At 39.9% G+C, this 14,250-nt stretch overlaps 2 long non-coding RNA genes across 2 annotated transcripts in view; one reads left to right on the forward strand and one right to left on the reverse strand.

The window, feature by feature from the left end:
- Positions 1-2,928, reverse strand: part of LOC144381844 (uncharacterized) — a 290,946-nt gene extending 288,018 nt beyond the window's left edge. Inside the window, exon 1 of the long non-coding RNA XR_013447804.1 lies at positions 2,781-2,928. This is a non-coding gene — a long non-coding RNA (uncharacterized LOC144381844). The remainder of the gene's footprint in view (positions 1-2,780) is intronic.
- Positions 2,929-3,912: 984 nt separating this feature from the next.
- On the forward strand, positions 3,913-13,459 carry LOC118540153 (uncharacterized). Its single transcript, XR_004919487.2, has 4 exons — positions 3,913-3,947; positions 6,525-6,563; positions 6,662-6,776; positions 13,211-13,459. It is a non-coding gene; the product is annotated as an uncharacterized LOC118540153 (long non-coding RNA).
- Positions 13,460-14,250: the final 791 nt, after the last annotated feature.

The raw sequence follows: 14,250 nt of genomic DNA on the forward strand, positions 1-14,250 counted from the left end.
AGTCATGGTCTGAGAAGGCTAGACGATGGAGGGAAGCAAGTTAAAAAGAAAATGGGAAAAAAATAATTTCACTAAGTAAAACCCCACTATGTACTACGTGATCCCGTTAATGCATGTTTATATAATTGTATGCTTATTTATAAAGCACATCTTAAAAACAAAAGAGCACATTTAAATCTTTTAGGTGTTTGAAGTCACTCTTTTCTAACACTATATTTTTTTGAAAGATTTTATTTGTTTATTCATGAGAGACAGAGCGACAGAGAGAGAGGCAGAGGCAGAGGAGAAGCAGGTTCCCTGCGGAGCAGGGAGCCTGACACGGGACTTGATCCCAGGCCCCTGGGATCATGACCTGAGCCGAAGGCAGATGCTTAACCAGTTGAGTCACCCAGGCGTCCCTCTAACACTATATTTAGAGCTTAAAGATAAAATACTCTTCACAAAAAGCCAGAGACAGGGCATCTGCAAAAAGACAAACTACAGCAAATTCAACCACTGAGCCCACACCCTGCATTTCTTAGTGTAGAACAAGCCCTAGTTATTGAACTATAGCAGATTTTTATTAAAAAATAAGACAGATGTGGTTTAAGAGAAACATTATCATCTGCACTGTGAAAATCTCTTTAACCATGTGGCTTTTGGGCAGCTCACTTATGGACCAAAAAAAAAAAGGCGAGTAACATTTTATAAGATCTATTATAAGAAAGCCAAACCACCACCTTTAGACTCTACCCACGTCCTTCCCCAGGATACCCCCTTATCAGCGGCAGACCTCCTGGCATGGTGACACTCTCTGAACTTGCCATGTCTGAGATTATTCTCTTTCAGACAGTAAAGTCCAAAGTGGGCCTCAGTCTTTCTGAGTTATCTTTTCTGCAAAGAGAGAGTCATGTCTCAAGGTTAGAGTATGAGCACTACTCACTAGGCTTCTATCCACCCTCAATATATTTTCCTTACTGCAGCCAAAACCATTGTTTCTAAACTCATATGTGATCCTCTCAATCTCTCCTTCCAAAAACCTTTTCAGCTCCCATTTCTCTTAAGATCTGGACAAAAGTCCTTCATGTGGCTTAAATAGGCCTGCACAGCCTCACCTGAGCCCTGCCCTCTAGCCTTGCCCACCACCACACTCCCTGCTTTACTGCTCCAGCATCCCAGGCCTCTCCAGTTCCCTGTATTCTCTGTACCTTCCCCCTCTGAAGGCCCTTTGTATGTGCTCATGCCTCCAACTAGAATGTTCTTCCCACCCTCTTCCCCAAGGTAAAGCTTACGCGTCCTTCAGATCTCAATGTCAGTCCATGCATCAGTGTATCAGGAAAGCCACCCACACCTCCCTGATTACCATGTTTCATCAAGTCAGTGATGCATGTTTCTTTCCCCTTAAGCATGAGAGTATGTCCTATAAGTAAATGGAGTCTCCCAATCACTGCTGGCCCAGATTAAAATCAAATTCTTCCAGCAAGATTTGCATTTGTTTCTACCAGTCATCTCAGGGAACTACTAACCTGAAATCCCTTTAAATTATCTGCTTGAGTTTTTTGGACACAGTATCAATGTGAATTCAGATTGAAAACCCTTTAATACTGACTTGACATTGGAATTCTTAGGGGAGTCTTCTTTTCCTCCTACCACCCAGTGCCAAGGTTGAGACCAGCAAGTTTCCCTGCTGCCCCTTACTGTGAGATCATATTTTCCTCATTTACCCTTTTATTGAGCAGGACAGCCCTTTGGTACCCCAGCTAAATGTGACATTCCCTTTTAGGGTTTCCAGTGTGGATCATTTTTTTCTTAGTGGTATACAGAATAATCATGCATTATAGGGGCACCTGGGTGGCTCAGTCGTTAAGCATCTACCTTCAGCTCAGGTCATGATCCCAGGGTCCTGGGATCAAGTCCCGCATCGGGCTCCCTGGTCAGCAGGAGTCCTGCTTCTCCCTCTCCCACTCCCCCTGCTTGTGTTCCCTCTTTCACTGTGTCTCTCTCTGTGAAATAAATAAATAAAATCTTTAAAAATAAATAAATAAATAAATAATAAAAAATCATGCATTATATAATGATTGCCTCTAAATTTTGAAGAAATACTGAGGTTTAAGTTCCCCAGCTTTCTTATTTGCCACAGTTGTAGTTTCAGCTTTGTTCCTATTATGTGACAATTCTACGTCCCTTACTACACTATAAACTCCATGAGGACTGGGACATGAGACCTCATTTTTTTCATCATTGCCAACCCTAGAGGCTTACACAGAGCTTGATTTAAATATTAGGTGCTCATTTAATATTAACTGAATGAATGAGTTGATAGAGGAATGGATGAATGAAGGAGATAATTAATACACATACTGTCAAGATCACGGCCCATTTGACTTACCACCTTTCCAAATCAACAAGACCTGTGATCCTTTAGATTTAGTGCCACAAGAACTAGGGTCCCAGGGTCCTGGTATCGAGCCCGGCATCAGGCTCCCTGCTCAGCAGAGAGCCTGCTTCTCCCTCTGCCCCTCACCCCACTCGTTCTCTCTCTCTCTAAAATAAATAAATTTTTTAAAAAATCTTTTAAAAAATTAACTGGTGATCTAGATAAAAGGTATAAGGTGTTCACTACAATGTTTTTTCATCTTTTCTGTAAGTTTGACACATTTCAATATAAAATGCCAAGGGAAAAAGTGTAAAAGAATGATGTTGTTTCTTTTGATATTTAGGGAAGAAGGAGGTTGAGAAAGGCTTTGTAACAGTAAAAAACATAGCAAGGAGAATGGTATTTAAGATGGAAAGCACTCTACCTTCCAAGAGCTTCTCAAAGAAAAGTGATGCTGGTCTCTTATTTGTACTGAAAGTCCCTCCCTTTCTTGCAGCAAGCAGGTGCTGAATGGTGAGATGTATACAATTCTTCACAGCACTTCAACTACATTATGCCATTTGACTCTGGTGACCAATCTGTGAAGGAGGCAGGACAGGCATTGCTACATTCACCTTACAAATGAGGTATCAGAACCCAAGAGAGAGGTTGTATTTGGCTCCAGTAACTACAGCTTAGTACATGGCAGAAGTAGGTCTTAATTCCCATCTCCCTTCCATCCTGAGTCAGTACTTTTTCTCCACAACAACTGCTGTTCACAATACCATGACTATTCATTCATTTCATTGACTAGGGGACGCCTGGCTGGCTGAGTCAGTAGAGCATGTGACTCTTGATCTCAGGGTCATGAGTTCAAGCCCCACATTGGGTACAGAGATTTTAAAAACCACATTATAAAAAAATAGATGACTCTCATTTCATTGACTAATATTTATTATGTGCCAACCATAAGTTCAGGACTATGGATATAAAAAGCTGAATAAAACATTTGTTCAACAATATTCATAGAGCGTTTATTCATTCAAAAAATTCTTATTAGGTTCCAAATGCCAGGCATTGGACTGGGTGTGGGGATACCATGCTAAATGAGACCTTCTAGGGGAGCACAACCAAGAAAGGGAGACCGAAGCTTCAGACACAATGTGAAGAATGCCATCAGAGTGGAAAACACAAATGTTCTGGCCAAATGAAAAACAGTACTTCTCCCTCCCTTACCATAATGATAATCCCACTTTATTGTAATTACTTGTTTTAATATTCACCTTCACCTACTAGAGCATCTTCCCGCTACAACAGTCCCCCGTGTATCCACCGAGGGATACCTTCCAAGACCCCCAGTGGATACCTGAACCCGCAAATAGTACCCGAACCCTATATATACTGTTCTTTTCCTATACATAATGATTTTTCCCTACTTACATACCTATGATGAAGTTTAATTTATAAATGAGGCACAGTAACAGGGTGACCACAAAAACTAGTAATAAAATAGAACACTTACAAAAATATACTCTAACAAAAGTTAAGGGAATATGGTCTCTCACTCTCTCTCAAAATATCGGCGGAACCGAAACCGCGGAAAACCAAACGGGTAATAAAGGGGAACTACTTTACAACCCAAGCCCTGAGCAGCAGTGTCAGAAACAGAGGAGGTGCTGAGTAAATATGTGGAAAATAAAGAAGGGAGGGAGGGAAGGAGGATGGAGGGGAGGGAGAAAGGAAAAGAAGGAAGGAGAGAGGGAGGGGGCGTGGAAGGAATATCTTACTCTGAAATCCAATCTACCCAGTGGGGTTAGGGTATTTATAGCACTCTTCTTCTCACAACCCACTTACCAACCAGCAGGGACCCATGTCTCATTGTCTTTGATGCTACGTCTCCAGAGAAGTGAGGAAGAAGGCACTGTGGGTGAGGCATGTCCACAAAATCAGCAAATCTCATCCAGGAGCCCACAAATGCTCCTGAGGGCAAAGCTTCATGAATTGCTTTAGGTATATCCATGGATGTTTTAGGATAGTTCACAGAAGAACCCTCGCAGTCAATCACCCTGCTTTATGCTCTGTTAAGAGCTAGACTTTTTGTCAGTGCTCCTATGAATGGAACCGAAGAGTTGTAAAGAAGGAATTAAGTCACCAGAGCCATAATATGTTTGTGTGTGTGTGTGTGTGTGTGTGTGTGTGTGTGTTCATCAATTACCTATCTTCGAGTAGAGACCCTGCAGAAAACCTAGGATGAGGTCCCAAATTCAAAGCTCTAAGGCCTCCCACAAATATCTGACCTGTGCCAAGTTTTCAGTATTTCAGCAGAAGAGGAAGAATATGATGCTAGAGTCTCTCAAATATTTTTCCAGCTTATACCTACTTTGAACTACTTTATGCAGTTCTGTGATTAGAATTATCATCGTCATTCTAAAGAGTAAGAGTATAATTCAAATGCACAGGGTATCACAGGACAATACATACCATATCCTCAAGTACTCAAACATGAGGATATGAATTGACCAGATCAGGAGAGCTGTGGCAAAATCCAAACCCACGCTGGGGCCACGATTTCCATGTTCTCGGTACATAGAGGCTTTCTACTTCCGGCAAATTAGAACTTCCCAAAGTTTCCCAACTTGGCTAGCATTTACTGTTCACTCCTCAAACCTGAATCCCTTGAAAGCAGAGCTCTCTCCTTTGTCAATTACACCTTTATGTGTTATTCCAAAATGGAAAAGATGAGCTCAGTTCTTTCTCCCTGCTTCCCCATCACCTTATAAAACTAAGCATATTCAGATATTTCACCAACTCCTTCAGATATCATATAAAAAGGTAATGCTTATGGGTATAAAAATCATTTAATACATTAATACATTTTCTGGGGCGCCTGGGTGGTTAAGCAACTGCCTTCGGCTGAGGTCACGATCCCAGCGTCCTGGGATCGAGCCCCACATTGGGCTCCTTGCTCAGTTGGGAGCCTGCTTCTCCCTCTGCCTGCCGCTCCCCCTGCTTGTGCTCTCTCTCTCTCTCTCTGTCAAATAAATAAAAATAAAATCTTTAAAAAAAATACATTAATACATTTTCTCAAGGTTAACATTTTACTAAAATCTTTAACTTCCCAAAGCATGGAGTGAAAAGGAAGGACAACTTCTTAGTTAATACTAAGAAGAAATACTGGTTTTGCCTCTTAGGAAGCAAAGATGACCACTATTTTCTTTCAAATAAAGGAAAGCAAATAGATTTTCTGGGGCATCTGGGTGGCTCAGTCGTTAAGCGTCTGCCTTCGGCTCGGGTCATGATCCCAGGGTTCTGGGATCAAGCCCCGCATCAGGCTCTCTGCTCCATGGGAGGACTGCTTCTTCCTCTCCCACTCCCCCTGCTTGTGTTCCCTCTTTTGCTGTGTCTCTCTCTGTCAAATAAATAAATAAAATCTTTAAAAAATAATAATAATAATAATAATAATATTTTGTTTAGGGCTTACAATATAAGGTATATACTATTATGCCTTTTAATAAATGGAGAAATCATAGCTTGGAATGGTTAATACTGCCCCCAAGGTCATAAACCTACCAAGTGATGGAACTAAAAGTGGAATCCAGGTAGTGAGATGCCCTCAATGAAGGAATAAATTTCAAGGCAGAAAATAATGACTAGTTTCTCACTGCAATGAAAGTATGTTTCCATTAAACCTTAAAATAATTCATCTACCCATAAATATAGGTAATTAGAATATACCTTGGGAGGATGAGGCCTTAAAACATAGCCCCTAGCTCCACTTCTATGCTGGAAAATTTGGTTGTCAGTATTAAATAGTCAGAAGTTATTTCCCTCACAGGCCAAAACCATTTTAAATCTTCTGAAAAAGATAAACATCAAATTCTAAAGTAAAATCCTTTATTTACTAGTGATTGTGCACATTTTCTTGCCATTTGTAGTTTTTTTCCTGGCCTCTTTACATTTTTTATTGATCAGTACACAGTAGACATTCATTAAATGCTGCATTGAATGAATGAATGAATGAATGAATGAATGAATATCACTGGCACTCTGTCTTGAGCAACTATTTAAGACCTACTGACTGGGTGTTCTGATCCTTGGCTATTTCAGTTACCTTTTGCTGCCTAACAAGTTACCCCAAAACTTAGTTGGTTAAAACAATAACAATTTATCATTTCTCATGTTTCTACAGGTTGATGTGTTCAGCTGGGCAGTTTTTCTGCTCCACATGGTATTGGCTGTATCACTCATGTGGCTACATTCAGTGAGGAGCTGGGCTGGGGTACCTCAGTGTTCTTCCACATGGGATATCTCTATCTCATCTTCTAGGAATTCTACACATGGCCTCTCCGTGCAGCAGAGTATCCTCGACTTCCATGCAGCAGCTGGGTTCTAGAAGAAAGTCTTCCAAGAAGACCAGCCCCAAAATGCAAACACTTATCAGGTACTCATATGGTTAAACCCAGACTCAATGTGGGAGGGGCCAATAGAGAGCATGAATCCAGGAGGTGGTTCATTTAAGCCACTGGTATAATAGTCTACCTCATAGGCCAGCTTGTTTCCACTTCTTATCTCTTTGGTATGAACTGGTCTGGAATAGTAGAGTTATAATTGTCAGGATCCTATTAGTTAGAAGTAACAAAAATTCAACTCAGACAAACTAAAGCAAAAACCAAAATATACGGACTCATGTAATTACAAATTCAGGCATAGTTGGATCCACGTACTCAAATATTGTGTTTGGGACTCTTTCCCTCCATGTCTTGGCTCTACTTGAGTGCATGTTAGCTTTATTTTCTGAAAGATAATTGCCATGTGATGAAAAAAAATCAATAATCCATATTTAAATGGTCTTCATAGCTCACAATCTCAGGAGAGAGCCCTCATGACTTTTGATTTCTCCAAAGAAACTATTTCCAATGAGTCGGTGGAAAGGATGCTTTTAGTCCATTTTTTACTGAAAGAATAGTGGTACCAGGTGCTATTGCTGTATAACAAATTGTTATAAAACTTAAGTGGCTTAAAATGATATAAATAAATATAAAATAAAGTCATTTTATTATCTTATGGTCTCTGTGGGTCAGAAATTTGATACTGGTTCTGTTGGGCAGTTCTGGCTCAAGATCTCTCAAGTGGTTATAGTCATACAGTGACTGGAGCTAGAAGTGAGGTAAGGGTGTGGGCTCAGCAGGAGCAGATGGGAGCTGGCCAGGCATCTCTCCCTATGTATAGTTTCAGGGCTTCTCCATGTGGTCTTCCACATGGAGCTTCCTCATAGCATGATGGCCTGAGGGCAGGTAGACAGCTTACATGGCAGTGCAGGCCTCCAGCATGAGTGTTCCAACAAGCAAAATGAAAGATGTATCATCTTTTGTAATCTAGACCCAGAAGTCATGCAACATCACTTCTGCATTCTGTTGGTTATAAGTGAGACATAAGAGATTCAAGAGAAGAGGAATTAGACTCCATCTTTTGATGGTGGGACAAGTATCTATAAGAACATGTGGACTGAAAATATCCTTTGGCCATCTTTGGAAAATATAATTTGCCACAGCAGCCTTTATAGGGCTCTGGCTTGACACAAGAGCCTCAGTCCTAATGTATACCTTACATAGGCCCAGGTTATCATGATGCCATGCTACAAACATGTTTCTCCAATTTCAATTATCTCTTTGTTTCAAGCATCCAAGGATTTCCATTTCTTTTTTTAGAAATACGATTTAGTTGTGTTTCTGTTCTCATATTTTATCCATCAGGCCCATGTGTTAGTAGTGGGAGGAGAAACAGTGTTAGCCCAGTCCATATGCTCAAAACTGGATTTCAACTCTGTTCCTTGTCTCTGGACAAGAACTATCTTCAGTCCCATTTGGCAAAGATTGCCACCAAATTTAAATTAAGTTTATTCTCAAGTTTTAACTTGAGAGAATAAAGCCCATGAACCTCGTTAGTTCTCTTGCCAAAGGTGAACCCAGATATAAGAAGTACAATGAGTCTTGAGCAAAATAGAGTCATACCTATATGGCAGTGAACTACAGAACATAAAAAAATAGAAGAAGTCTTGAAAACAAGAAGAGAAAAAAAATATATGACGTCCAAAGAAACAATTAGTCAGAAATCAGTTATTTCAAAAGTAACAAGGTGAACTAAAATACAATGAACATTGCCAACATGTTGACCAAGAATAATTATCAATTAAAATTCTATACTGAGCTAAAACCTTATGTGATTGAAAATGAAAACGAAACAGACAGATTGAATTAACAATCATAAATCATTGCAGAAAGAACTACTGAAAAGGAAAGGAAGGAAATTAAATCCAGAAGGAAGAAGTGAGTTGTAAGAAGCAACGATAAGCATAGAAATTGTAAACATATGGGGCATAAATCAGTTCATTCAGAAGTTCTTTCAAGTCATTAAGGTACAAATTAAAAGGAAGTATGGCCCAGACACATTCTTGATACATTCCTTTCAACATTTATCTGACCTATTAGGTGGTGGTTCATACAAGTGCCAACCCTTGCAGAGGTGACCATGAGATGCTGTAACTGTACATTAGACATCTCTATTAATTATGACAATAAAGACATACAAATAGTTACATGCAAACTGAACTCTCAAACAGGTAATTTAAAATATCTGTGATTGGGGCGCCTGGGTGGCTCAGTTGGTTAAGCGACTGCCTTCGGCTCAGGTCATGATCCTGGAGTCCTGGGATCGAGTCCCGCATCAGGCTTCCCGCTCAGCGGGGAGTCTGCTTCTCCCTCTGACCCTCCTCCCTCTCATATGCTCTCTCTCATTCTCGCTCTCTCAAATAAATAAATAAAAAAAATCTTAAAAAAAATAAAAAAAAATAAAATAAAATAAAATAAAATATCTGTGATTTAGGGGCACACAGGTAGCTCAGTCGGTTAAGTGTCCAACTCTTGATTTCAGCTCAAGTCATGCTCTCAGGGTCCTGGGATTGAGCACCCCCCCCCCACTGCCATGCTCAGTAGGGAGTCTGCTTGAGATTCTCTCTCTCTCTCCCACTTGCTCACTCTCTCTCAAATAAATAAATAAATCTTTAAAAATAAAATAAAATATCTATGATTTAATATATTAAGGACTATTAAAAGTAGACAACATGCAAGAACATCTGGATAATACAAGCAGAGAGATGAAAACTCAAAAAAAGAATTAAAAGGAAATGACAGAAGTCAAAAACACTGGAACAGAAATGAAGAATGCCTTGGATGGGCTCATCAGTAGACTTGACATGGCTGAAAAAAAATCATGAACTTGAAGATAGGTCAATAGAAACTTCCCAAACTAAAAGGCAAAGAGGAAAGAAAAAGAACAAAACATCCAAGAGCTGAGGGACAATTTTATTTTCAAAAGCCTTATATGTGCATAATTTGAATACCAGGAAAGAAAATAAAGAGAAAGGGAGGGAGGAAGGACATCAATATAAGCTCATTTTTAGTTTAATATAGATACAGATGTTTACACATAGAAATACTTGTAAATATGTGTATATACACAGGATAATATACACATGTATATTTGCTTGCTCTATTAGCTAAGAGGGCATGGAAGCAAGATAGCCCAGTAGCAACTAGCACACTTAGTGCTCAGAACTTGATTTCCAGTACCATTCTCTACTAAAAGGGCTGGTTAGGATTCTTTGGAGAAATGGCTAATTCTATTGACTAGAGTAGAAAATACACAAAAAGAGCCTAGAGCATTTCTGTAGTGCCAGAAAGTTAAAAAGTACTAAAACACAAACAAAACCACTGGAAAATTTTGAGCAACACAATAAAGCAACATATAAAATAAATATCTATGATATAAATAAACATAAATGGGGGCAGGGTAGACAAATCTCCTATGCAGAAGTATTGAAAATAATTTACATAGATACTCTGCTCTCAAAGAGATGGACGTAACTTCCCACTTTTAAGTGTAGGCTGTGCACAGTGACTTCCTTCCATAAAGTACAGTACAGAAAATGGGGGGGAAAGAGTAACTCAATAGCAAAGAAACTTGACAAGCATTACCTCATACAGGTAATTAAGTTTAACATCAACAGTGATAAGTGATGGTGATAGTATGTTCCTTAGATACGATGTGATGGGAAGGGTACTTTACCTCTATGGTCTCCCCCCACAAACAAAACCACAGTCTAATCAGAAAAAATCAGACAAATCTCAGTTGAAGGGCATTCTACAAAATACCTGACCAGCACTCCTCAAAACTACCAAGCTCATCAGAAACAAGTAATGTCTGAGGAATCTCTCAGAGCCAAGAGGAACCTAAGGAGACATGACAACTAAATGCAGTGTGGTATCCTGGATGAGATCCTGGGACAGAAAAGGGACATCAGATAAAGGCTAAGGAAATCTGAACATGGACTTCAGTTAATAATAACTTATCAGTATTGGTTCATTAATTGTAACCAGTGCACCTTACTGATGTAAGAAGTTAACAGTAGGGGAACTGGGTGTGGGGGGCAATATTTATCTTCATAAATTTTCTGTAACCCTAGAACTGTTTTAAAATTAAAAGTTAGGGGTGCCTGGGTGGCTCAGTCCCTTAAGCGTCTGTCTGCGTTCAGCTCAGGTCTTGATTCCAGGGCCCTGGGATGGAGCTGCATCGAGCTCCCTGCTCAGCTGGGAGCCTGCTTCTCCCACTCCCTCTGCCCCTCCCCCTGCTTGTGCGCGCGCTGTCACATAAATAAATAAAATCTTTTTTTTAAAGATTTTATTTATTTATTTATTTATTTGAGAGAGAGAATGAGAGAGAGAAAGCATGAAAGGGGGGAGGGTCACAGGGAGAAGCAGACTCCCTGCTGAGCAGGGAGCCCAACGTGGGACTCGATCCCGGGACTCCAGGATCATGACCTGAGCGGAAGGCAGTCTCTTAACCAACTGAGCCACCCAGGCGCCTGATAAATAAAATCTTTTTAAAAAAATGATTGACATCTCAAAAAAAAAATGATGGACATCTCTTTAAAAAAATAAAATAATAAAACAATTAAAAGTTTATTTTTAAAATTAAAATGAATGCTACCAAAAGAGAGAACATGTGCACACAGAAGCAGAGAATAGAAGGAATGTAAATAGTGAAAGGTCCAAGGTCTGTATAAACCTGGAGGGTGAATAATTGAGAGCTGATCTGCATAAAACATAGTCACAGAGAAAGAGACAGCGAGAGCAGGAACACAAGCAGGGGGAGTGGGAGAGGGAGCAGCAGGCTTCCCGCTGAGCAGGGAGCCGGTCACGGCCTCGGTCCCAGGACTCTGGGATCATGACCTGAACCGAGGGCAGACACTTAACGACTGAGCCACCAAGGCGCCCCTGTAAAAATATTTCTAACAGGACAAACTATAGCCTAGCTCTCTGAACAAAGAAATTTTTTTTTAATTGCATTTATTTATTTGACAGAGAGAGAGAGTACAAGCAGGGGGAGCGGCAGAGGGAGAAGGAGAAGCAGGCTCCCCACTGAGCAGAGAGCCCTAAGTGGGGCTCAATCCCAGGACTCTGGGACCATGACCGGAGCCGAAGGCAGACACTTAACTGACTGAGCCATCCAGGCACCCCTAGACAAAGAAATTCTTAGTCTTAAATTCTGTCCTAGTTAACCATCCCTCTAACAACTTAGAGAGTTAGAATGGGGAGTGCCTTTTTAAAAAGTGAAGTGTGTATTGATCATTTCAAGGTATTGATATACATGAGCTCATTCCACATGAGAAAGGAGAAGGCTTTTTCCTCTACCCAGGTGAAGGTGTGTTCACCTCAATCTACAGCGTGGAAAATCAGGCAGAGTAATTACACATGGAATAAGGACTGTAAGCTCCAGATTACTCTCAGGAAACATTTCTGAGTCTAAATGCACTTTTTAATTAGCTCTTCCAATAGCATCATGCTAATTGGCTAATTTGGAAATGATATGAGACCCTGTGTGCTTTAAAGAAAATCTGTTTGTTGATATATTTATTTGCACCTGAGACTGTCTTATTGCTGGCAGGACAGATATTATTAAAACAGAATCACCTGCTTATTTTAACCAGATTTTTTTAACAAACACACATGAATTGGATTATCTCTAGGGTTTCAGGAGGAAGTATTAGCATTTTGAGCGATGGAAAATTGCCACTTAGCTGGGAAATAAATGAGCTTTAAATAGATCCCATTATTTTTTACAAGGTTATTATTGTAAATGTTTCATAATAGAAGAAATGCCCTTCAAGTCTATCTTCATTGTTGGTTTATGATTGGGGTGTTAACCTCTAAATAGCCCGGCTCTTCACATCAAGCCACAGTGAGTTTTCATATTTTTACTATATAAAATAAAATTACCTTTTATTGGTCCACATAATATTTCCAACAAGTTTCTCTATTAGCTATGTTGTGAAGAAAATGTGTTAAGTTTATTTGCCTAGACTAGGAAACAGTGGCTTTTTAAAGTAGTTATGGGTTTAATATATTTTACTATTAACAAGACTATCCTGAACACTATAGAAACATGGATTCAGGTGAGAACATGGTGATATATTTGGATATTTATTTTTATCTCACTTGAATATTTCACACTGCTTTACTTGTGTCACTAAGAGATGATACTTTATAATCCAAAGGAGCCTCCACTCTAGCTTACTATTTAAAATGTTCTTTCCAGGGCGCCTGGGTGGCTCAGTCGTTAAGCGTCTGCCTTCGGCTCAGGTCATGATCCCAGCGTCCTGGGATCGAGTCCCACATCGGGCTCCCTGCTCCGCGGGAAGCCTGCTTCTCCCTCTCCCACTCCCCCTGCTTGTGTTCCTGCTCTCACTATGTCTCTCTCTGTCAAATAAATAAATAAAATTTAAAAAAAAATAAAAAAAAAATAAAATGTTCTTTCCAGCCTAATTACTGCCACAAAATAACAAAGAAGAAACTGCATGGATCACCCTGGATTTTGGAAAAGTGCAGTGGTAAACAGTCTTCTCTCTCCAGTTTAACATTCTCCTTTTTACTCAGTATTACTGAGCCTCTGCAGCTCTTCTGCATTGTGGGCGAAAGCTCCTAAGTTTGGAAATGCTAGGGTGCCCCCTACCGTTGAAAATGGGAAAGCACATTTCTTCGCAGCTCCATTCAGAGAACAGGATTCTTCCGAAAATGATATTTAACCAAAGTTCAGATAAGGCATGGTTACTCACATGGTGGGGGTGGGTGGGAGGGAGGAAGGAAGGAAGGAAGGGAGGGAGGGAGGGAGGGAGGGAGGAAGGAAGGAAGGAAGGAAGGAAGGAAGGAAGGAAGGAAGGAAGAAAAAGTAGGGACATATATAGGAAACCTACCTGAGGATATTTTTTTCAGTATTTGTCAATTAAATTTTTTTTGTTTTATTTAAATTCAACTTAATTAACATACACTGTATTATTAATTTCAAAGTAGAATTTAGTGATTCATCAGTTGCTTATAACACCAAGTGCTCTCCTTAATACCCATCACCTAATTACCCCATCCCCGTGCTCACCTTGCCTCCAGCTACCCTCAGTTTGTTCTCTCTAGTTAAGAGTCTCTTATGGTCCCTCTCTGTTTTTATCCTATTTTATTTTTCCTTTTTTATTAATTTTTTTTCTATTTTTTAATTTTTGAGGAAAAATTGCTGTGTTTTACAGTGGCTACACCAATTTGCATTCCCACCAACAGTGCACCCAAAGGTTCCTTTTTCTCCACATCCTCTCCAACACTTGTTTTTTTGTGTGGGTTTTTGTGTTTTTTTTTTTTATTTTAGTCATTCTCACATGTGTAAAGTGATATCTCATTGTGGTTTTATTTGCATTTCCCTGATGATTAGTATTGTTGACCATCTTTTCATGTGTCTGTGGACCATCTTAATGTCTTCTTTAGAAAAATGTCTATTCAGGGGCACCTGGGTGGCTCAGTCGTTAAGCGTCTGCC

The sequence above is a fragment of the Halichoerus grypus genome, chromosome 1, assembly GCF_964656455.1.
Source record: "Halichoerus grypus chromosome 1, mHalGry1.hap1.1, whole genome shotgun sequence".
Lineage (NCBI taxonomy): Eukaryota > Metazoa > Chordata > Mammalia > Carnivora > Phocidae > Halichoerus > Halichoerus grypus.